The 26,344-nt window shown below is 30.1% G+C and overlaps 1 long non-coding RNA gene across 1 annotated transcript; it reads left to right on the forward strand.

The window, feature by feature from the left end:
• The first annotated feature begins 561 nt into the window (after nt 1-561).
• Nucleotides 562-4,207, forward strand: LOC147813891 (uncharacterized). Its single transcript, XR_015432597.1, has 3 exons — nt 562-719; nt 3,162-3,311; nt 4,103-4,207. It is a non-coding gene; the product is annotated as an uncharacterized LOC147813891 (long non-coding RNA).
• The last annotated feature ends 22,137 nt before the right edge of the window (nt 4,208-26,344 follow it).

The following is a 26,344-nucleotide window of genomic DNA, read 5'->3' on the forward strand; positions in this document are numbered from 1 at the left end:
CATGTTGGAGAGGGATAAATGTCCTGAGGGACGGGATTGCTGAGCCCTTATGAAAATTTAAGGTATATTTAAGGTTGATTTGAGGTATTTTTGAGGTATTAAGGTTGTTTTGAGGTATATTTGAGGTATATTTAAGGTTGCAGAGAAAACAGAAATAAAAATTATACCTCGTAAAGGTTGTAATTAAGGTGTACGAGGTTGATTTATATATACTTCAGCTTGTTTTGAGGTTGTTTAAAATTCACTTCAAATCATCCAGACTGATAAGGTGATTTTTAAGGTATACCAGGTTTATTTTCTTACATTTGTAACAAAAGAGGTATTTTTGAGGTGTAAATTTTTTTACCTTATTTCAACTAAAAAGAGTGAGATATTTATTGAGGTATATGAAGTCCTTTTATTTATACCTAAGCTTATTTTGAGGTTGTTTAAAATTCACTTCATATCAACCAGAATCATGAGGCAGTTTTTAAGGTTCACCAGGTTGTTTTTTTTACACTTGTAACAAAAGAGGTATTTACGAGGTAAAAAAAATATAATTTTTTTCAACTAAAGAGAGTGAGGTCTTTATTGAGATGTATGAAGTCATTTTATTTATACCTAAGGTTGTTTTAAGGTTGTTTAAAGTACACTTCATATCAACTAGCTCACTTCCCAGAGTTCCGTGCTAGCCGGCAAATGGCGTGTGTGTTTACAATCGAAAGTTTCTTTAAAATTCGGTAAGTGTGCTTGACATTTATTAATTTAGCTTTGTCACTTTTAATCAAATATGCCTCAACTTTCAAACTTAAATTTCATTATTTTTGTTTTAAAGACGCGTCCTGATCTTACATTATTTAAGTCGGAGGATATTCTTTGAGGCTATTGTTGTATGCTTAGCAATAAGACAGATCAATCTAAATATTTCTCGTCGCTGTTTAGGGTAACGTTACTGGTGAATCGTTACAGCAGGTTACGCACAGTATATTTTATTGTTTGTAATTTATTCAAATATAACTATTCTTTTTGTTTTGCTTAAATGTATATGTTTTAACGTAGCAGTATGCAAGCTGATTGAGTAAAAGGTTCATAATTTCTCTTATAAATAAATCACTGAAAATTGAAAGTTAACAGTTTCTAAACAAATAAACAATACTATTGTAAGGAACGAAATGCATATTTGTTGCCTTCAACAAAAATCTAACATACATATTTAACTAATAAAATAAACATATACAATAAAAATTGCAATCAGGGTAAATATATCACACAAAAATTTTAATATTTCTTCAAAAGTTGCATTTTCATAAAAATATATATTTACAAACATGAAGAAAAAAAACAATCCTGTTTTTCGAAGTAAATATTCATTTTTTTAAATTAATGTTTACTATTAACAGGTGATTCTAAGGTAGGAAACAAGTTTACCATATCAAATCAACAAATATCATTAAAAAATATATGAGAATTCCTAATAAAATCTGAAATTTTTTTTTAATAAAAATATATGTAATATGAGATAAGATTCAAGCTAATTTTAGTGAACTAATTTTTTAACCCCCCTCACAAATTAATAAAGCAAACTTCATAAATTTTCATAATCTGAAAAATATTTTGTTTTTAAACTCCAGAAATGATGAGAAATTGGAAATTCTAACATTATCGCAGAGAAAGAAAAGAATTTTTTTTATTTTTAAATGTGCAGAGTAAATAAAAATATAACGCTAATAAATAAAGAATTTTGAAAATTAAATTCTAATAACATTAAATTATGTAAGGATCACAGAAAACTATAATATCAATGAAAAAAAATCAGAACCGAATAATTTCGGTAATAATAAGTGATTGATATTAGCAGCGATTACATTATATATAAGCGGGGATTACTGAACTTACATATACATTGCCTCTAGAGAGAAAAAAGTTATTCTAATTCTAGATTGTTCACCACATTAGCAAAATAAATTTTTCCAGTGTCATCGCACTGGATGGAAATACAAACAGAAGATATATTTGTCACAGGAATTAAGTTAAAGTTGCCAGAATTAGTTACTTGTGTAATATGGCTTAGTTCAACATTAAAATTAAGATTAAGAGAACGCATCTTTTCACCAGAAATCATTTCTTCAATAACACCATAATAATTCCAGCAACAGTATATTGAATTCTGACAAGTACAAGTTACTAAAATTTTTACGAAGAAATTAATGCAGCCTAGTTTAAGTTTACTTGCCCTTTTATACATAAGCTTGGTTTAGTTGAGTATCTTAAAAGTATTTGTATGTGTATCACCTATTAAATAATATCTGCCTATAGTTAGCAAAAAGGCAACTATAGGTAAAGGAAAACTGGCATCCACTTAAAAAATTCTCATGCAAAATTCAAACTTTTTGTCCGTTTAGTCCACTAAGGCAACGCCCCGCTCTTCCGTGCCACAGGTCCTGGGTTCGATCCTTGGGCCGGGCAAGGTTGACTCAGCCTTTCATCCCTTCAGTGGGTCGATAAATGAGTACCAAGCATGCTTGGGAACTAAACACTGGGGGTTCCGCGTTCGGCTGACCACCTAACCGGAACATCTGCTCCTGCATCCCAGAGCCCAAGGTCAAGAAAACTGAAATGGGCACAGTAGACCTTGGCCCTCTATGGGCTGTCGCGCCACTGTGTTTAGTTTTATTTTAGTTTTTAGTCCGCTAAGGCAAAATCTTGAATATTATTCTAGATCAACATGATGCAGTTTAATATTTTGGAATGATTTTCAATTTATTTTTAATAAGACTCGTGAAGACTCGTAAAGAGACTAAAAGAACATGAAAACTTTTCGTATAAATAGTGTGCTCTAATAAAATAGTTTTTATCTTTAATCCACAAAGAATATTGTATAAAACAAATTTACTGAGACAGCTATTCCAAAAAAATAATTTTATTATTTCAATTAAATATTAAAATCATTTTGGTGAACCTATACTTAATCTGCTTATATTGTAGTTAAAAAAGTTTAAAAGTATTATTGACTCTGGATTTTTGTTGTCAACATTAGTAACTTATCAAAGTTATATAAATATATATTTCAATTTCCTTCAATTTCTTAAAAAAAAATCTCATCTGAAAATTTCCAAATGAAACTTGCTATGCAACTTTTATATAACTTGATTTTACTCAACTTGAACATGCAACTTTTACAGAGCTGCTCCGTAAATGGCATCCAGAATTTCAAGGTTTGAATAAGGCTGTCAATAATACGTGCTCTGCAGCTAGGAGGAAGTGGAGACTAGTAACTGGAGAGCCTTCCCCTGGGAGTAACTCTAAATATACACCAAAAAGAAAAAAGACAAGTAAATTATTCTCCTTTGATTTAATGAAATCTTTTCACCTAAAAAATTACTGATAAAGTTTGCATGATCTTTGATTTTTGAAAACATTATTTTATAGCATTATCTTAAATTATTCCCTCAGGCAAGTAAACATATAAACTTAATGTTGCTTTTATTTCGATGGGGCATGAAAAACACAAAACATTGATGTTCTACATTCTTTTATTAAAAGATGATTGATTCTTGATCACATTAAATAAAAGGTTGAAAATGACCTTTTGTTTTTAAAAACCTTACGTGATAGACAATTATTTTCGGAATCAGCAGCATTGAGAATTGGTTTTAGTACAATTTCTTTTGCGAAATTGGACTAAAAATTTAAACAAGCAGGCCAGTGTAATTGAATTTATTCAAAATTTGCTGAGAAAAAAATTTAAATATCAGCATAACAATCCATAATTAAAAATGGTCGGTTGAATTATTGGAAAATTAAGAATTTCAATAAGCGTGTTATTTCTACAGCAGTTTTTATATGCATCTTATAGAAAAATTAGCTTTTTTAAGTGATATGTTTAAACAGTCAAAATAAAGAATTGAAATATACTGGGAGGAGAGTTTTGCAGGTCATTATTATTATTATTATTCATCTGCTGTTACTAAAGAAACCATTTATTTATTCAAAATTGAATAGAAATAATAATAAAAGGTGATTTATGCAACGAAATAAGCTTTAAAATATTATTCTAATCTTTTAAAATTTGTCATTATCAATGTAAATATGACTCTCGCTAATTCAAATTTTTTATTTATAGGTTCCAATGCTCCAAATAACGTAAGCACAGCAAACTTGCAGAAGAAGCAGAGTAATAGTCAAGAATTTTGATTTCTTGAACGAAAAATTAATTTTTTTTTGTTAATAAAAGTTTTTATATGTAAGCTGGCTAAATTATTTAAATTTGCTGTTATTTCGCTTTTACAAAAAATTAGCGCCTTTAACATCTGTTCTATATAAATGAGTTCCCACATTTTTCTGAAACAAATGTATCCTCTTTTCACGATAGTTTAATTGAAATTATTAAAATTACAGAAACATTTGAAATGTTCTTTTAAGGTTTATGAGTCAGCATACTTAACATTATTCAACTCTACATGTTAATTCAAGATTAATAAATTTTATGAACTATTTAATTGCAAATTAGCACAAGGCTCACAAACTATAAATTAAAGGCGTTAAGTGAAAATTCCTATTCTGAATTGTGTGAGGAAGAATACATTCCAATGGGTTGTATTTCAAAATTAAAGGAAGATATATTCTTTGCATTGCATTTTACTTTTCTTCACACAATACATGGAAATCAGTCGAAAATTCTTTCGAAAGAAAGATTCATCCGTATTCCGCCTATGTGTTTAGAAAATAGTTTCTTAGCATCAGGATTAGCAGTGAAAATTAAGACAGACAGTAAAAAGTTAATAAGTAATTACCACCTAATGTGTAACATTAAAAACTCCATCAGAGTGATAAATACCTCTACAAGTGAAAAGATATATATTTTAGGTTAAAAATTAGCAGTCTAAGGAGAAACATTTTAATTATATTTAATTACCAGCATTAGCATAAAAAAATATAACCTGAAGGGAAAAATGGCATATTTTAGTTTGATTAAAAAAATTTCCTTTACAAGCATAAAAACTTATATTTGAGGTGAAAAATAATACACCTTACGTTAGTAAAAAATCACCTTTCCAACTATCAAAAATTACACCTGAGGTAGATTTGAAATAACCTGAAGAGTAAAATGACATGCCTCAGGTTGAAAAATATATACCTCTACAAGCATAAAATTAGATACCTGAGGTTGAAAAATAATTACCTGAGGTCGAACAACATACACCTGAGGTTGATTTATAATAACCTGAAGTGTAAAATGACACACCTTAGGTTGTTGAATAAATACTTCCACAAGTGTAAAAAAATATATTTCAAGCTGATAAGTAATAACCTAAGGTCGAACAAAATACACCTGAGGTTGATTTGAAATAACCTGAAGTGTAAAATGACACACCATACGTTGAAAAATATATATCTCTACAAGCATAAAATTAGATACCTGAGGTTGAAAAATAATTACCTGAAGTGGAACAAAATACACCTGAGGTTGATTTATAATAACCTGAAGTGTAAAATGACACACTTTAGGTTGTTGAATAAATACTTCCACAAGTGTAAATAAATATACTTCAAGCTGATAAGTAATAACCTAAGGTTGAAAATGAAACACTTTAAAGTAGTAAATATCTACCTCTCCCAAGATGTAAAATTAAACACCTCAAGTTGAAACATATATACCTCTGGAGGTATATATTAAGGTATATTTGAGGTTGGTTTTGAGGTATTCATTTGCACCCTTTTCAACCTCAACGACGTCTTTAAATAACAACCTCCTTTATACCTTTAAAATATACCTTGTTTATACCTCATTTATACCTCGATTTTTTCATAAGGGAGGGCCCGACCAAAATTTACAAAAAATTCAGTGTTTTTTTATTTATGCTATTTTCTTAAAAAAATTGCGGAGAATTTCTTTATATCTGTATAAAATCTACCATTTTGCATAATGGGTCTTCAAAAATTCTACAAAATATGAAAATAAGCCTTTTTGTGCAGTTGTAAAACTAGTCTGCAAGAAATCTTGCCCCGGAGTCCGTAAACCCTTTGCTCAGTTTTGGATGCAATTGTCTTCGTCCCCCGCTGCACTGCAGTTTTCGTGGGTCCAGCATAGACACACATCAAGTGAATACCCGGTTTTATCCCGAGAGCAGAAGTTATCAAAACGGGACAGAACAGTGCTGTTATTGGACCAAATCCTTGTTGTTTGTTAGGTTATGAATCTTCAGTAAACGTATAATAAGCTGGACTAAGAATAACTTTTATAACTCTAATGACCAATAAATAAGGAAAGCTTAAAGACAAGCGAACATTAGAGTGTTTAACATAGTAAAACAAACTTATCTACACAGATGTCGTGAATTAATCAACAACAACATGCCAATATGGTAAGTCTTCTTCTTGACTTTTAAAGTGCAATTCAGAGTTTCTCTGCAAGAAAACACACACTCTCCCAAATGTTTTAGTATTTACTATTATAGTCTAGTTTAATAGTATAGTCTCCCCAATATTCTAGTATTTACTATTATATTCTAGTATAGTCTAGTAGTATAAAAATATTTTAAGACTTACAGATTTCAAAAACATTCCTCTTTTCCATAAAATTAAACAAAATATATTTGTTAAAATATGTTTAAAATTCATACTAAATTATGTAAATCAAATTACAGAATAAAAAGAATTAGTGGCACTTTTTTTTAACACTTCCTTATAATTAAAAAAAAAAAATCATGTTTTAAAGTCTCGTATAGAAGTTTTTGGTCCCTACACTCATATTTTGGCCACGCCCCGTTCTGTGGAAAAAGTTAGGTATAATAATAATTACGTATATTTTTGTTACAAAAGTGCTGTCCCGCATTGGACTGATCATTAAGACATGGCTCCTAGTAAATCACAGAAGTCAAGCGGTCAGTGAGTGGTATGGTGACCAATTTAACTAGTCCGCGAAGGAATCGAGGGTTTGAGGCATCGGCCCTCGGTAAACTGTTTTACTGTAAATTGCTCTACTTCTCGTGCAGGTGTTTGGGCTGACAAAGTGGAGAGAGCCATCCTCTCCGCAAAAGATCAAAATTGAAATTCCATGTCTTCGGAGCATCCTCAGGGATGTTTCCCAGACCGTCGCCCGCAGTGCCCATTGTGCAACTCTAGTGAGACGTAAATAAAGCACTACTAGTAAGGTGCAAGTATTATGTAGTGTTTTTTTTTTTAAAAAAAACACCGCTTTCTCATTACAAAATTTAAACAGAAAAAGCTCCAAGTGTATAAAACCAACGAAGACATTTTTTGAGTTAAAAATTCATTCATTTCATTTCAAAGGTACTAAGAGTACAAAAAACAATGAAGACCATATTTCTAAGTTTTAATTCCTTCTCTAATAAGAAGATACTTCAATTTTTTTTTAAAAAATTGTTAATGATATTTTTTTGTAGCTAAGGAAAAAGGAAGTAATTAACCTTTATCAATTACTTTCTTCCTTTGGTAATCCTTATCAAAAAGTTTAATGAAAGTAATTTCCTCTTGTCAAAGTTTAAACGAGGGGACATAGTTTAGGAATATTTTTTTTCTCTCTCGCAATTCTTTCATTAATCGCAAAAGCAAATAAAAAAAATAAATCTTGAAGAATCGATTAGCATTTAACTACTATGATATATAGGTAGAATTTTATAGTGGAAAAAGAAAATAAAAGTGTTAATTACATGCCTTTTTAATGACTGGATTTATTCCCTCGTGAAGTATGTGAGAAAGATATGTGGAAAAAAAGCAACCTGTGCTGAAATATAATGTGTATAGATTTTCGATCGTTGTTGCACTTTTAGATTTGTTGTTTACAAGGAATAGTCATGAGACTTCCATGAATCGAATAATATTTTCCAGTTGAGTTTCATTTTATTTAATGTAAAAATGGCTAAATTAGTTCTATTATCTAAATAAGGTTTTATTATTATAAATCTAAGGAATTTGGCGTTCATTGAACTTCGATCTAATTTTTGTGAAAACATCTTGTAAGGAAATGCCATTTTAACCTAAATTAAGAATCTTTTTTATGTAGCCCTCTACTTATTTGATGGAGTACATGAAAGAAAAATTTTCATAGACTGAAAGTTTTAAAAACTTGAAAGCGTAAATAATATTTCTTTGCTATATTTAACTATTTTTATGCACAGTGATTTTCTTATAAACATTTTTATTAAAATAAACATTTTTATAAAAATAAAGCGAAACTTTTCCGTCAGAACTGAATATGTTATGCTAAATTTCTCAAATTACCTAGGTAATTTGCAGACTATTAAGATAATCTGCATTTTGCTCATTAAAATAAAAATAAGATTTTGCCGGAATAACAAAAATCTTATTTCAACAAAATGCTATTTATTTATTTTTTCCTTTTCTAAAAATCAAGTCCAACAATCAAACAATCAACACATTAGTTGATAGAATCAATTATCAATCACTTTAAAAATTTTATACAAATAAATCTAACTGTTTAAATTATTATCACAATTAAGGAATTTAACATATTATTTATTTTCAGTTTCTGAAGAAAGTCTACACAATTAAACAATCTACAAAATAGAATTAGAGGAACAAGCTTTTGAATTTTAACGAAACAGTTAATGTGCACATGACTTAAGTAAATAGCCTAAAGCACTTATTCCTAGTTGCTAGATTACTCTAGTTAATCTGTAGATTAGCTAGATAATTTGAATATTAACCGTTTTCGAGTTTTAGCTGTAACAAATATAATAGTATGCTTTATTAAACAAGTTTAAAGAATTTGTCATAAATCGGAATTCAAACTAGATTTCAGTTTCTAGTAATACTTTTTCTTTCATATTTATGCTTCAAATAGATAAGAAAACGTAATTTAATAGCATTCTTAGCATTTCTTATCCCAGCTATTTTTTTGCTGTGAATTCCATTGTAAAAATATTGCACAGTTCTTATGTTAAACATTTTGGGGTAAAGGCAGCATAAAAAATTTTTAAAAATTGAATTTAACGATAGATTTCATAAGATTAGCTTACAAGTTTTGAGAATTTGACGTGGATCGAAGTTTAAATTAAAATGTAAGAGTCTACGGTGACATTTTCATGCGTGCTTCAAAAAAGTATGAAAAATCCGATGAGAAATAAAAAATTTTTCTGAAGACCGAGGATCATTTTCATTGAAAATTTATTGAACTGAAGGTACGATAACTTGTTCGAAGTAAATCGTGGATTCATAATGTCTGCTGCAGTGCTTGGGGCAAAAATGAAAAAAAAAAGAAAAAAAATACTGCTTGTAAGCGAATTTTTTTAAATAAGTTTTTGGGCAGATTTGAGATTTTCTGAAAGGAATATTTTGGGAAAATATTTATTTTTATTCAAATAAAATATGTTAGCAAAAAGTTTTCTGATGTTCAAAGCATTTATTTTTCACGTTATTTATAATTTTCCGCATAATTTACCATGATTTCAGGAAAGCTTTCCTTCATTCTTCTCTTCGCCTGCTTTCCATGGGAAAAAAGTTTAGAGATAGAACTAACTAACTAATTAAATAAATAAAAGTAAAAACCATTTATAAATATTTTATGCGAAGAAAGCATTTTCAAGTAAACGTTCACGAAAGACAAAAAAAAAAAAAAAAAACTATTGAATTCAAGAAATTATTTTTCCACAAAAGCAGTAAGAAACTATAATTCTTCAAATATTTGGATTAAACTTAATAAAATTTGGATTATTTAGATATTTAAAAAATTATGCAGACCTCCGTATTATTTTACACGTCAATATTTAATTTGAAAATAACGATGTGTACTGCCGGGTTAGAAGTTATATATATATATATATACACTGGTTATCATAAATTAAGGAAAATTCACAAAAATCGCGATAACTCAAGAAATTACACATGGAATTTTATGAAACTTACCCACAATATACAACACATAGTAAGGTATTAAACAACATAAAAAGAAATTATCAGACATTAATAGTAGTATAGAAATTAGCACATGTATAAAATAAACAAATTGGAAGTATCGGTTTGCAATAGAAAAAGTACCTTTAATATGGAATATGATTGCCTCTAGAAGCAATACAGCACAAACAGCGATGTGTGATGCTTTCAATTATGCGGTCTATCAGTTCAATAGGAAGTGAGAGCCATTGCTCTTGTAAAGCAGTTGCAAGCGTGGCAAGGGTCTGAGGGGGCGGATTGATGGCAGATACACGCCTCCCTAGAGCATCCCAAACGTGCTCGATAGGATTCAAGTCCGGGGATCGAGCTGGCCACTCCATGCGAGTAATTGTTTCCTGTTGAAGATAATCATCAACAATGCGAGCTCTGTGTGGTCTTGCATTATCGTCCTGTAACAGGAAGCAATCACCAATTGCCCCGGCATATGGGCGCACATAAGCATCAAGGATGTTGTCTCGATAAACCTGAGCATTCACGGTTCCCCTTGGAAAGACATGGAGGTATGTGCGCCCTCCTAAGGATATGCCTCCCCAAACACAGACACTGCCTCTTCCGTATGCATCTCTTTCACGGATGTTTGATGGATGATAACGGGTCCCAGGTTCTCTCCATATCAAATAACGTCTACTGTCACTTTCTAGACTAAACCTGGACTCATCCGTAAAGAGAACAGGCCTCCATTGATCTGACATCCAGTGGACATGTTGTCGGGCCCACTGCAAACGGTCTCTCCTATGGCGTGATGTGAGCGGCACGCAAATGGCTGGTCGTCTCGCATACAGACCACCTTCGTGGAGCCTTCTGCGCACAGTTGACGTTGACACCAACCTTCCGGTGGCTGCAGCAAGAGAGGATCTAAGATGTGTCGGAGTAGCGGTTCTATTCCTGCGTGCACTTAATGTCAAATATCGGTCATCGGCACTGGTCGTAACAGTTGGCCGTCCTTGACTGAACCTCCTAGATGCCGAATCTGTGGTTTGAAATTGCCTCCAAAGTCTATGAACCACAGATGGACTCACATTTAGCCATCTGGCCACTTCTGATTGACTCTGCCCTGCCTCTAGTCTCCCGATGGCTCTCCATCGTAGTTCTTCAGGCAAATGATGCCTAGAGGTCATTATTACGAATTGGCTATCTCAGATTTTCAATGTCGCAATCACAGTAAAATTTGTGTGCTTTCTCTCAAACTTGGACTTTTATGCTCCAGGCAGATGACGTAAGCCGAACGCAGCGCCACTAATTTGCATATTGCAATTTTACTCAGCTACTCTTAGTGGACAACATATGCAAATTTTGCACGGTTTGGCTTACTTTTGAAAGAGTTATCGCTATTTTTGTGATTTTTCCTTAATTTATGATAACCAGTGTATACAGGGTGGTCCCGAATTCATGGTACAAACTTCAATGGTAGGTACAGGACATTGTAACAATGATTTATTGTATAGGAATGTATAGTCGCAAGTGACGTGGTGAGGCGTAAACTGGAGAAATAACGGCCGAAAGGAAAAATAAAGATTTTATTGAAAGCGTTGTTGACAAGTGTCATGTTTACAGTAAGTGTTCAAAATTGCGTCCACCAGAATCGATACATGCTTGACAACGTCGGTGGAGCCATTGGCGTACACGTTCAAAGATGCCTGGTATTTCACGCACACCTGCAGCAGCTACAGATATGCGAGCGACGAGATCCTCATCTGAGTCAACTGGAGTCTCATAAACAAGATGCTTTAGATGTCCCCATAAAAAGTAATCGAGGCTCGATAAATCGAGAGATCGGGGTGGCCAAGGGATTGGTTCACCACGCCCAATCCATCGAGCACCAAACTGCACACTACTGCCCTCTACTGGCAATGATACCAACCGATCATTCCATTTCTCTTTCCTTTTCTTTCCCCTGTTTACGCCTCACCGCGTCACTTGCGACTATACATTCCTATACAATAAATCATTGTTACAATGTCCTGTACCTACCATTAAAGTTTGTACCATGAATTCGGGACCACCCTGTATATATTTTATATTTTATGTTTGTTTTACAGCTTACGAAAAAAATAAATTCAGGGACAGTGTCCTTCAGAATGCAAGCTAACAAAAGAATAAAAATAAAATTATCAATTTTTATTTTTTATTTATTTTAGGTAATTAAAATATACCAATATGTCATTCCCTCACTTGTCCCCACTGCTGATTTTAAAAAAGAAAAAAATTGTTTCTGAAATAAATTTTTTTTTTTTCAAATTCGTGCTTTTTATTTCAGAATATTGAAATATAGAATTCAGAAAATCAATTTTAAATTTAATTTCTGATAAAAATATTAACACAGCACTATTTTAAACTTTGTCCCCAGTGTTTCGCGTCATCCCCTCACAACAATGCTTTTATCACCTGCAATCTTCTTAGAATAAAAATATTTTAATAAAAACTTCAGAAGTTAACAACGGGCATCATAGAACAAAATTGCAGTATGTTTCCATCTTCAACTTAAAGAAGCTTTGCTGTGGAATAAATTTGAATGAATCAAACCAGGTAAAATTTTTTACATTTGTCATTCCCTCATTTCATTTTTTAGAGTAAAATAAAATACAACTTCATCGAGAAAGTGGATAATTATATGTTGCTTTCCTGTATGAATATAATTGTATGTGATTGACTTCAGAAATTAATTAGGGCTAACTGTTATTTTTAAACTTTATTGAATTCGTCATTCCCTCACTAGTGTAGAAAGTGAGGGAATGACGCTGAAGTGAGGGAATGATTCAAGATGAGTATATTATAAATTTTTTTTTTGTTCAATCGTGCCAGCCAATTTTATTTCTTAAACCTGTAAAAACTTAAATATATAAGACTAAATTATAATAAATATTAGATATACTTAGTATGTTATCATTTTCAAACTTTAGGTAGATGTAACTTAGATAAAAACATGTATTAAAATGAAATATCATTCCCTCACTATTAGTGTCATTCCATCACTTTTTAAATAGTGAAAATAATTAATTTACTTATTAATTAATTTGAAAAATAAATTAAAAAATTAATAAATTAATTTATTAAATTAATTAATTTATTTATTAAATTAATTAATTAATTAATTATTAATTATTATAAATTAATTATTTAAAAAATTAATTAATTTAAATATTGAGTATAATTTATAGGATATATAATTTCTTTATAATGCCATTACATATTTCTATTAATATAAAAAGTTTCAGAGCTTTTTATTCACTTTACTTTTTTGGTATTTTATGAACTGAAAAATGACAATTTTCGTGAGAATGACCCATATATATATGTAAATTAGTATTTTACTTTTAAACCTAAACCACATTTTGCTGCATGCCGGTAAGTTTGGTTTCTGCTTTAATTTATTTCATACTCTTTTTGCTGTTGTTGTTGTTCATTTACGTGGCACTAGAGCTGCACAATGGGCTATTGGCGACGGTCTGGGAAACATCCCTGAGGATGATCCGAAGACATGCCATCACAATTTTGATCCTCTGCGGAGGGGATGGCACCCCCGCTTCGGTAGCCCGACGACCTGCACGCGAAGTCGAGCACTTTACAGTAGAACAGTTTAACGAGGACCAATACCGCACACCCTCGGTCCCTACGCAGGCTTATCCAAGTGGTCACCCACCCGCACACTGACCGCAGCCAGTGATGCTTGACTTTGGTGATCTGCTGGGAACCGTGTCTTAACGATCAGTCCACTGCGGGACCATACTCTTTTTAAATTAATTTTTTAGCGATATCGACGCATTATAAAGAACAATTTTTATCTTAGGATAATTGTTCCTTATTCAGAAATATCGCATTAAACTATATCAAAAGATGCGTCCCGAGGAAGATTTTTGGTTTTTTCCATTAATAGTTTTCTATTTTCTATTATTTATGTTTATCTATATGAATATATATGTATATATATATATGTATATATATATTCATGGTTTAAGAGTTAGGGGCTAGTTTTATGTTCACGAGCCCACCAGATAATCACTGCTTGTTTTCTTTTAGCTAACAGTAATTTTTTTTAGAGTAACTACAAAAGTATAACCTCTTATGAATGTTTTTTACAAAGTTTTGTTATTACCAAAATTTCTATAAGAGAATTATTTAGTTTGTTTCTTAAGTTAATCTGTTTCGCAGCTACTCAGAAAAAAAAAGGAAATAGATTTCACTGAAAGATGAATTGATTCACTTATCATGTTGTGCAATGTCAATTGTAATGGAATATATATATTACGGAATTATTACTTGAACAAAACTTTTATTTCCATTTTTTGTTCCAGATCCACTGAAGAAAAACTCTAAATCATGAATAGATACTGCAAATAGAATACGATTTTTTGATAGTAGTTCAAGCAATCGATTAGGCCCATGCAACCGATATCAGGCAAATGATTCATTGTTGGATGTTGTAAAACAATGGAATATTCTCATATAGAGAAGAAGAAAACCGCTGATACACTACCATCTGATCATCTCTGCGCCCACCGGATGTTTATAAACAAGATGGTGTGTTAATGTTACATAGGCTTGTTTTATTGATAGCTTTTTTTGTTAATAAAGGAAAATTAATAGCTCATTTCTTTCGTTTTCCTACTATAAATTACATAATTCATAAATTCACAAGAACTTATTAGTGACGAAATCATCAAACGATACGATAATAGTATACTAGATCGCATATCGAACTCAAATTTGACGGGCTAGACTTATTCGAAATAGAATGGAAGGAACAGTTCATAACATAAACAAATGCCACGTTCTAATAGCTAATCAAGATCGATACACACTATGTAGCAGCAGGAATCCAACTGAAATTTTAGGTTTCTACCGAAACAATAAATTAATAAAATTTTATAATGATTTCTAAATAATCAAAATAAAATTCATATTCATAATAATTATTGAACATTTACTTTTATAGTATAAGGTCTTCAGCATTTTATTTGACTCAAGTAAAATATCCAAACGATAATTTTTCTTATATTTTCCCCTTGAAACAGGGATTGATGGGGATTATTAAGCCGGAATAAACCTCCGCCGATTAACTTTTGAATTAAGTATGGATAAGAATTCGGATTTGCGGTTATTTAGGAGCCTCAATTTTAGAGCTTTTAATAAAAACTATTTATAAGATCAAAAATTATGAAAGAGAAAATAAACTCTTTCGTAACGATTTTTTTAACATTTATTAAAATAAAAGTTTCTGTTTGCATTATTTAATTTTATACGTACAAAAATTTGATTATGTTTACTATTCTTACTGAATTTTTTTATTAACTCATATATCAAGTAGTAGTATTGTATGTACACAAAATTTGCAGCGCATTTAAGGATATCAGTTTCTCCAGAAGAGATATATATTTTCTACGTGATTCATAACTTTTGTTTGAGCAAAGATATTACGTTTTCCTTTTTTATTGGAGTTTGGTACTTTTTTTTCCAAAAATATTAAATTTTTACTATGCTTTAAATGAAAATTTATAAAACAGGATTCATTCTAAAAGCATAAATAATAGCAAAAGCATAAAAAAGGCATGCAAATAAACATTAATAAACGCTGTTGCCTAAATTAGTTTTTAATTTTATGTCATTTATAGGACTGAGTCTAAAATAAAAAATATATAAATGTGATGCTACAATTAGCATTACATATTTATTTCCTACCTTTTAAAATATCTTTAATTGCTTAAGCTTATTTTATTAATAGAATTAAATATTTAACATTAATCAAAGAGAATCTCTTAAAGCGAACATAAAATATTTATTATTTTTTTCATCGATCAATGCAACGGATACTTTTTATTTCACTACTAATGCAGACTTATTAACTCACTGCCGCGCCTAATTGAAAACAAAAATCTATTTATAACTTTTTAATTCTAAATTTCTAACCGCAAAAATGCTTCAGTTGCATGGTTGTAATAATTCCCATAAATTTGTTGGCGACTTGTGATCGCGAAGGTGTTTTTAAACCCCATATTGATTACGTGGGGTTAGCTTTGCTTTGGTTATGTTATATTTTGATAAATCGCCAATTTTGGATCTCCTCCTAATTGTGTCCGTTGGGAACAATTGTATTCACTTTTAATTTCAAATTTGTGGAGACTGGGAGTGCCCTTTCAGGCCTCCCCAGTCTCTGTTTTAACCGTCAAAAATGATATTCATACTGTATCATCTCTCGATTTGAGGAAGTATCTGATTTGATCCCTTTAGGGGATTTCTTTGTCTTTATGATTTGAAATTTTGTACATGGCCATTGTTACATTATTTATCATAACAGCTTTAATAAATCAAATTTTTACTTAAACGATTTCTATTGATTCCTGAGTCCGACATAATCGAGTATATGTTTCGGTAAGGCTGGATGGACGCAGAATTTTTTACAAGTCCGGTAAATTTCCGGATCACGTTCGAATGTTAGACATTTTAGGTGACCAGTTGAGAATCTGGCTAGGGCAGTCTGGGAGCTTCGATCGCAATTGATTCCCAGAAGGGTGCCAGGTGTACCCTTTGTGCGTAGGTGGAGTTTTCCAGATTGACTTTTGTCTATATTTTTGCTGGAGTAAAGTTCCTGATAAGTAAGTGATGTCCCAGTGGACACTTCTTCCTATTTCCAGATAGGTGTCATTAACCCACTGGCAGTTTAGCAAATGGGCAAAATTTGGAGAATGTTTATCCCTTATGGTGAATGTTTCTTCTTATTAAATAACAAATAAAAATCAGTTTTGCTGTGGGTGGAAAATTACGGATTAAATAACGATTTTTGTGAGCAGAACTAGCAGGGAAATGTCAAATTAGTAGTCGTCATGTATTTGGGTTTATTTTGGTTAATTAAATGGTGCATTTCCAAGGAAATAAAGGCCTGCTTGAGAGTCCCTGTGGTTGGATCGACTATAGCAACATCATCAGCAAATGCAAAAATTTGCAGAGTTTTGGGAAAAATTGTTCTTTTGGTGCTAATTTCAGAATCCTTAACAATATGTATAAGAGCAAGGTTAAGAGTATGCAAGCCAGTACGTTTCCCCATCTGAAGCCATTTGAAAAATCAACAGGTTTTATCAGGTTGTTTTGTATCTTCACTCTAAGTTTAGTTTCACTTAAAGTGATTGCTACCAGCTTAATGAACTTGTAAAATTACTTAGGCCTTTGAAACCTACTTTTCCAACGCTAACTTGGCTACACTGAGCAAAATAAACTCGTTGAAGAGTTTAAATTTAAATAATACAAATATGTCCGTTAAAGGGAGTTCAAAAAATCATCGAATTCCGCAACTGGTTTATAAATTTCACACAGATTCACTTTTTTGTCTAACACCCTATGAAAAAGCAGCTCAACTTGATGATCTTTACTCTAGTTTAATACATGTGATAGCGAATTTTCTTGTTAATCATGTTATTCCTAACAACATTCCACATGGAAATGTATTTTGTACGGATTTGCCTCTTCCGGCTATCTCTGTTTTACTTATGCATTTTTTGCCATAAAATTCTTTCCTTGGCAACCTTTATTACTTCTATTATATTTTATTATCATCGTTAACTAATTGTTGTTATTAGGATCGCGTCATGTTCGAGCACTCAAAGTAAGTTTTTCAGTGGAGTTTTTATTGACAATTATATTTTAAAAATTATTTTAAATACAGTAGAATATTGTCTAAAAATACCTTGATAAATAGACAAAAATATTTATCATAATAAATATTTTCGTTAACTCACAATATTAAAATCTAATTGCTATTGTTTTCGTCGTATTTCTTACGCTTATAACACTTTTAAGATAATCTAACACTTTGTATAAGGGTGCTGGTTAGACAGTATAATGCAGGGGTTGCCAAACTTTTTTGATCATCGACCCCTTCATAATTTTTCGAAGTCTCCATCGACCCCCATAAAAGTAATTTTCTGTTAATTAAAATAAAACTCTATTAGATACTGTGTTTGTACATTTATTTTATGATTTTGAACATTTATAAAAGTAATAGTACATAGTGTAACAATAATTTTATGAAAAATATATTAATGTTGAAATATAAATACCTTATTATTTATGAAATAATAAGTAATTATAAGTAAGTAGAAATAATAAGTAACGTAACTACGGATTTATTGCTTCTCAATCAATGACATGGGTGTGCCTGGTGTTTTTTTTTGTTTTTTTTGAAAGGTTCGTTATATTGGTTTCAAAATTGGTCAATTTTAATCTTAAATCCCCTCGAAACTCCACATTTAATTTATTTCTGTTCTTAGTTAAGATTGAATTTACGTGACTGAAACCGGCTTCAACCACATAGGAACTTGGAAATGCTATCATAAATGGCTGAGCTATTTTGTAAAGTTTTACATATTTTTGCATTATATTTACATTTGTCCAAAGTTTGCTTATTGTTAAATTTTTAAAAAGCGTCTTTGCTTCAAATCCTCAAAATAATTCAGCAAGCTCATCTTGCAGGTTGATGTCCACGTTTTCAATTTGAGCAGAAAATGGCACAATAATCCAATCAAGGTTGTCAATGTTTTCCAAATCAACAAAACGCAGTTTAAAATCGTCGCTCAATTTTTGAAGATTACCTGTATATATTTCCAAGTCTTCTTCTTCTATTTCTAATTGTCACATATCTGAAAAATACTGATAATCCTTCGACCCTTCCGGTTCGGATCGACCCCCTGGCTCAGATCGACCCCCGTTTATGTTAAGTAGATCCCTGGGGGTCTATATAGACCACTTTGGCGATCTCTGGTATAATGTATCTAAACGGTTATTATATCTGACATATATAAATAAATTAATAAATGAAGCTAAATAAAATATAACTTAAAAGGATCTTTGGGTACTTTTAAAGAGGTTGGAATAAATAGTTATGGCAAAAAATATTACATTTGTCCATTGTCATTTACTTGTAACTACTATTGTATATACGTTCAACATTATTTGCTTAAAAATGTTACATAAATTTAAATACCCCACTTTTTTTCAAATATATAATACATGTTTTAACATTAAAATCATTATGATTCAGTCTCAGTAGCAAACTTTTTGAATCATTGTTGTCAAAGTTTTCCAACAAATAAAAGTTCATTCTTGTGTAAAACTTTAAAACGAACTATAAAATTAATCGCCTGCAAATGAAACTATAACAATGGTTTCAACAATGGTTTTAAAGAAAAAAATTATTTTAACAATAACGTTCTTAAATGTTGCTTCGATTGTTAAGTTGTCATGTCATTCGTTCTTCAAAAGTCAAGCTTGTTGGTGACATCAAAATCAGCTGGAGAAGGTAATTTAAATTCGATTTTATTGACAAATTATTGGTAAAATATTTTATTTATTTTATAACATTAAGTAGAAATAATTTTTTTCAATTATGAAGGCTTATCAAATAGCTGTGCAACGTTTTTAAAACTAGCAAAGAAGATAATTTGGTGAAAAAGTATATATGACTGAAAGAGAAATAAATTTAAGAATTAACAGCAATTTCGAAGCCACATGAAGTAAAAATTTTCAACTCCCGTCAATAAATTTGTCTCTCCCGTTAAAAACTAATTTTCTCACATTTTAGTTGCCAATTTTAATACCGAATTTAATTCTATCGAATACTACAAAAGCATTATTTTAAAGAATAATAAGTTAAATTAACTTAAAAAGCATCATTTTAAAGAGAAATAGTTTAATTGATAATAAATTATTTTACCTTATGAAGTAAGTACTAATCAAAGCTTAATACCGTTAAAAGCTTTACTTATAAAAACCATGGTTAACAAAAAATGCTCTAAACAATATAAAGTAATTTAAATTAAAATAAAATTAAATTGTATTAGACATAGAGCAACAGTTATTTCTTAATATAATTAGTTATATTTTATACAGTTATTTCTTAATATAAATAAGATTATTTACGAATTGGGTCCGCAGACTTCTAGTAATATCGCCAAAACTTGTGATAATACTAAACGTATAATCACCAAAATAACATTTTAATTTGTCCAAAATAAATGATGAGTTCAATACTTTAAGTAATAAAGTTACAAAATTTCACGATATTTTAAAAATAAATCATTACTAACTAATTTTGAAGAAAGGTTACAAACTTTTACACTACAGTTAAAACGAATCTCGAAAATGGTTGCTTGAAGACATATGAGTTTTCTTAAAAACAGAGACATAGAATTGAATTCTTAATTTTAAAATGAAAAAACGTTATTATTTTTTTTAACTGATTATCATTTTAGGAGAATATTTTTTAAACATAAATTTTCATGCTGAAGTTAACTTAAGTGTTTTTGATGATCTAATATTTATTTCATTGCTTATTTTTTCCTCTCAGAGCTTAGCATTTGCTTTAAATGTAGTTTCATTTTTTACTAAATTATCTTAAACGAATACTTACCCCTTTTATTAGCATTCAAGAGTTTTTTTTCCTTTAATTATATTTAAATTTCGAAGAGATTCCAGATATCGCAAAATTTGTGCTAGAGAGGTGCCAGGTAAAGGTTTAATCGAAGTTCGGAATACATGGCCTAACAGCTAGTATGATGATCTGAGATTTGTAAAAAACAACATGGTTCTAGTGCTGCCTATTTTGGGATACTGGTTCTCTCCCTATCTGAAAAAACAATAGCACATTCGTTTCGAGAATAGATTAAAAAAAATTAAGATACAATCTTTATTTTTATAAAACATTTCACTTGAAATTTGAATTTTTACAGTAAAGAAGAAAAATTCTATTTCCTATCGGTTCTTTTCAATAGTGCCCTATTACTTTAGTATTTTTTACTAAGAAGTAAATTCTTCAGTTTAAATATAATGTTACCTTAAGGAGATACAAGACATTACAAAATTTGTATTAGAGACGTGCCAGGTAAAGGTTTAATTGGAGTTCGGGATACATGGCCTAACAGCTAGTACTCTGATCTTTGATTTGTAAAAAGCAACATGGTTCTAGTACTGTTGGTTTAGGGATTCTTGTTATCTCCAGACCAGAATAAACATAAAGATAATAATTACGAGAAAAGTTTTAAAAATTTATGATAAATTTAACTTTTAAAGAATAAAGTAAAATTTTTATTCCTATATTTTTCCCCTTAATATTTTTCATTAAAGGAATAATCTTTTTTAAATTGTTGATTTTAATTAAAAAACTTAATGCAGTATATTTTTTAGTTCTTGTGCTTCAGTCACACCTTTAAAGCAACACCTGGAGAGTGAATTCCTGAAATCACACAAAAGTAGTGAAAGTCGAAAATAGCATTTATGAATGAACATGTAGAAAATGGGTATTTAAAGAACCATAGGCTACAGAATAAAAGCTAAGTTTCAATGAATTCTTAATTTTAAATTGAAAAAATTATTATTTTTTTAAGTGATGGACATTTTAGGAAATTATTTTTTAACTAGCGTGTTTTTCCTGATCTAACATTTAGTTGCATGCCTAGTTTTTTCCCCTAAGAAATTAGTAATTGCATTAAATGTGAATGGAATTTTTATTACATTAAACGAACGCATTCCCCTTTTTGTAGCATTCAAGACTTTTATTTGTCTTAACTATATTTAAATTCCGAAGAGATTCCAGATATCGCAAAATTTGTGCTAGAGACGTGCCAGGTAAAGGTTTAATCGAAGTTCGGAATACATGGCCTAACAGCTAGTATGATGATCTGAGATTTGTAAAAAACAACATGGTTCTAGTGCTGCCTATTTTGGGATACTGGTTCTCTCCCTATCTGAAAAAACAATAGCACATTCGTTTCGAGAATAGATTAAAAAAAATTAAGATACAATCTTTATTTTTATAAAACATTTCACTTGAAATTTGAATTTTTACAGTAAAGAAGAAAAATTCTATTTCCTATCGGTTCTTTTCAATAGTGCCCTATTACTTTAGTATTTTTTACTAAGAAGTAAATTCTTCAGTTTAAATATAATGTTACCTTAAGGAGATACAAGACATCACAAAATTTGTATTAGAGACGTGCCAGGTAAAGGTTTAATTGGAGTTCGGGATACATGGCCTAACAGCTAGTACTCTGATCTTTGATTTGTAAAAAGCAACATGGTTCTAGTACTGTTGGTTTTGGGATTCTTGTTATCTCCAGACCAGAATAAACATAAAGATAATAATTACGAGAAAAAATTTAAAAATTTATGATAAATTTAACTTTTAAAGAATAAAGTAAAATTTTTATTCCTATATTTTTCCCCTTAATATTTTTCATTAAAGGAATAATCTTTTTTAAATTGTTGATTTTAATTAAAAAACTTAATGCAGTATATTTTTTATTTCTTGTGCTTCAGTCACACCTTTAAAGCAACACCTGGAGAGTGAATTCCTGAAATCACACAAAAGTAGTGAAAGTCAAAAATAGCATTTATGAATGAACATGTAGAAAATGGGTATTTAAAGAACCATAGGCTACAGAATAAAAGCTAAGTTTCACTGAATTCTTAATTTTAAATTGAAAAAATTATTATTTTTTTAAGTGATGGACATTTTAGGAAATTATTTTTTAACTAGCGTGTTTTTCCTGATCTAACATTTAGTTGCATGCCTAGTTTTTTCTCCTAAGAAATTAGTAATTGCATTAAATGTGAATGGAATTTTTATTACATTAAACGAACGCATTCCCCTTTTTGTAGTATTCAAGACTTTTATTTGTCTTAACTATATTTAAATTTCGAAGAGATTCCAGATATCGCAAAATTTGTGCTAGAGACGTGCCAGGTAAAGGTTTAATCGAAGTTCGGAATACATGGCCTAACAGCTAGTATGATGATCTGAGATTTGTAAAAAACAACATGGTTCTAGTGCTGCCTATTTTGGGATACTGGTTCTCTCCCTATCTGAAAAAACAATAACACATTCGTTTCGCGAATAGATTAAAAGAAATTAAGATACAATCTTTATTTTCATAAAACATTTCACTTGAAATTTAAATTTTTACAGTAAAGAAGAAAAATTCTATTTCCTATCGGTTCTTTTCAATAGTGCCCTATTTCTTTAGTATTTTTTACTAAGAAGTAAATTCTTCAAGTTAAATATAATGTTACCTAAAGGAGATACAAGACATCGCAAAATTTGTATTAGAGACGTGCCAGGTAAAGGTTTGATTGGAGTTCGGGATACATGGCCTAAAAGCTAGTACTCTGATCTTTGATTTGTAAAAAGCAACATGGTTCTTGAACTGTTGGTTTTGGGATTCTTGTCATCTCCAGACCAGAATAAACATAAAGATAATAATTACGAGAAAAGTTTTAAAAATTTATGATAAATTTAACTTTTAAAGAATAAAGTAAAATTTTTATTCCTATATTTTTCCCCTTAATATTTTTCATTAAAGGAATAATCTTTTTTAAATTGTTGATCTTAATTAAAAAACTTAATGCAGTATATTTTTTATTTCTTGTGCTTCAGTCACACCTTTAAAGCAACACCTGGAGAGTGAATTCCTGAAATCACACAAAAGTAGTGAAAGTCGAAAATAGCATTTATGAATGAACATGTAGAAAATGGGTATTTAAAGAACCATAGGCTACAGAATAAAAGCTAACTTTCACTGAATTCTTAATTTTAAATTGAAAAAATTATTATTTTTTTAAGTGATGGACATTTTAGGAAATTATTTTTTAACTAGCGTGTTTTTCCTGATCTAACATTTAGTTGCATGTTTAGTTTTTTCCCCTAAGAAATTAGTAATTGCATTAAATGTGAATGGAATTTTTATTACATTAAACGAACGCATTCCCCTTTTTGTAGCATTCAAGACTTTTATTTGTCTTAACTATATTTAAATTTCAAAGAGATTCCAGATATCGCAAAATTTGTGCTAGAGACGTGCCAGGTAAAGGTTTAATCGAAGTTCGGAATACATGGCCTAACAGCTAGTATAATGATCTGAGATTTGTAAAAAACAACATGGTTCTAGTGCTGCCTATTTTGGGATACTGGTTCTCTCCCTATCTGAAAAAACAATAACACATTCGTTTCGCGAATAGATTAAAAGAAATTAAGATACAATCTTTATTTTCATAAAACATTTCACTTGAAATTTAAATTTTTACAGTAAAGAAGAAAAATTCTATTTCCTATCGGTTCTTTTCAATAGTGCCCTATTTCTTTAGTATTTTTTACTAAGAAGTAAATTCTTCAAGTTAAATATAATGTTACCTAAAGGAGATACAAGACATCGCAAAATTTGTATTAGAGACGTGCCAGGTAAAGGTTTGATTGGAGTTCGGGATACATGGCCTAACAGCTAGTACTCTGATCTTTGATTTGTAAAAAGCAACATGGTTCTTGTACTGTTGGTTTTGGGATTCTTGTCATCTCCAGACCAGAATAAACATAAAGATAATAATTACGAGAAAAGTTTTAAAATTTATGATAAATTTAACTTTTAAAGAATAAAGTAAAATTTTTATTCCTATATTTTTCCCCTTAATATTTTTCATTAAAGGAATAATCTTTTTTAAATTGTTGATCTTAATTAAAAAACTTAATGCAGTATATTTTTTATTTCTTGTGCTTCAGTCACACCTTTAAAGCAACACCTGGAGAGTGAATTCCTGAAATCACACAAAAGTAGTGAAAGTCGAAAATAGCATTTATGAATGAACATGTAGAAAATGGGTATTTAAAGAACCATAGGCTACAGAATAAAAGCTAACTTTCACTGAATTCTTAATTTTAAATTGAAAAAATTATTATTTTTTTAAGTGATGGACATTTTAGGAAATTATTTTTTAACTAGCGTGTTTTTCCTGATCTAACATTTAGTTGCATGTTTAGTTTTTTCCCCTAAGAAATTAGTAATTGTATTAAATGTGAATGGAATTTTTATTACATTAAACGAACGCATTCCCCTTTTTGTAGCATTCAAGACTTTTATTTGTCTTAACTATATTTAAATTCCGAAGAGATTCCAGATATCGCAAAATTTGTGCTAGAGACGTGCCAGGTAAAGGTTTAATCGAAGTTCGGAATACATGGCCTAACAGCTAGTATGATGATCTGAGATTTGTAAAAAACGACATGGTTCTAGTGCTGCCTATTTTGGGATACTGGTTCTCTCCCTATCTGAAAAAACAATAGCACATTCGTTTCGAGAATAGATTAAAAAAAATTAAGATACAATCTTTATTTTTATAAAACATTTCACTTGAAATTTGAATTTTTACAGTAAAGAAGAAAAATTCTATTTCCTATCGGTTCTTTTCAATAGTGCCCTATTACTTTAGTATTTTTTACTAAGAAGTAAATTCTTCAGTTTAAATATAATGTTACCTTAAGGAGATACAAGACATCACAAAATTTGTATTAGAGACGTGCCAGGTAAAGGTTTAATTGGAGTTCGGGATACATGGCCTAACAGCTAGTACTCTGATCTTTGATTTGTAAAAAGCAACATGGTTCTAGTACTGTTGGTTTTGGGATTCTTGTTATCTCCAGACCAGAATAAACATAAAGATAATAATTACGAGAAAAAATTTAAAAATTTATGATAAATTTAACTTTTAAAGAATAAAGTAAAATTTTTATTCCTATACTTTTCCCCTTAATATTTTTCATTAAAGGAATAATCTTTTTTAAATTGTTGATCTTAATTAAAAAACTTAATGCAGTATATTTTTTATTTCTTGTGCTTCAGTCACACCTTTAAAGCAACACCTGGAGAGTGAATTCCTGAAATCACACAAAAGTAGTGAAAGTCGAAAATAGCATTTATGAATGAACATGTAGAAAATGGGTATTTAAAGAACCATAGGCTACAGAATAAAAGCTAAGTTTCACTGAATTCTTAATTTTAAATTGAAAAAATTATTATTTTTTTAAGTGATGGACATTTTAGGAAATTATTTTTTAACTGGCGTGTTTTTCCTGATCTAACATTTAGTTGCATGTCTAGTTTTTTCCCCTAAGAAATTAGTAATTGCATTAAATGTGAATGGAATTTTTATTACATTAAACGAACGCATTCCCCTTTTTGTAGCATTCAAGACTTTTATTTGTCTTAACTATATTTAAATTTCGAAGAGATTCCAGATATCGCAAAATTTGTGCTAGAGACGTGCCAGGTAAAGGTTTAATCGAAGTTCGGAATACATGGCCTAACAGCTAGTATGATGATCTGAGATTTGTAAAAAACAACATGGTTCTAGTGCTGCCTATTTTGGGATACTGGTTCTCTCCCTATCTGAAAAAACAATAACACATTCGTTTCGCGAATAGATTAAAAGAAATTAAGATACAATCTTTATTTTCATAAAACATTTCACTTGAAATTTAAATTTTTACAGTAAAGAAGAAAAATTCTATTTCCTATCGGTTCTTTTCAATAGTGCCCTATTTCTTTAGTATTTTTTACTAAGAAGTAAATTCTTCAAGTTAAATATAATGTTACCTAAAGGAGATACAAGACATCGCAAA

The sequence above is a fragment of the Parasteatoda tepidariorum genome, chromosome 3 (assembly GCF_982258835.1).
Source record: "Parasteatoda tepidariorum strain Cologne lab strain chromosome 3, Ptep-v5.0, whole genome shotgun sequence".
Taxonomy (NCBI): Eukaryota; Metazoa; Arthropoda; class Arachnida; order Araneae; family Theridiidae; genus Parasteatoda; species Parasteatoda tepidariorum.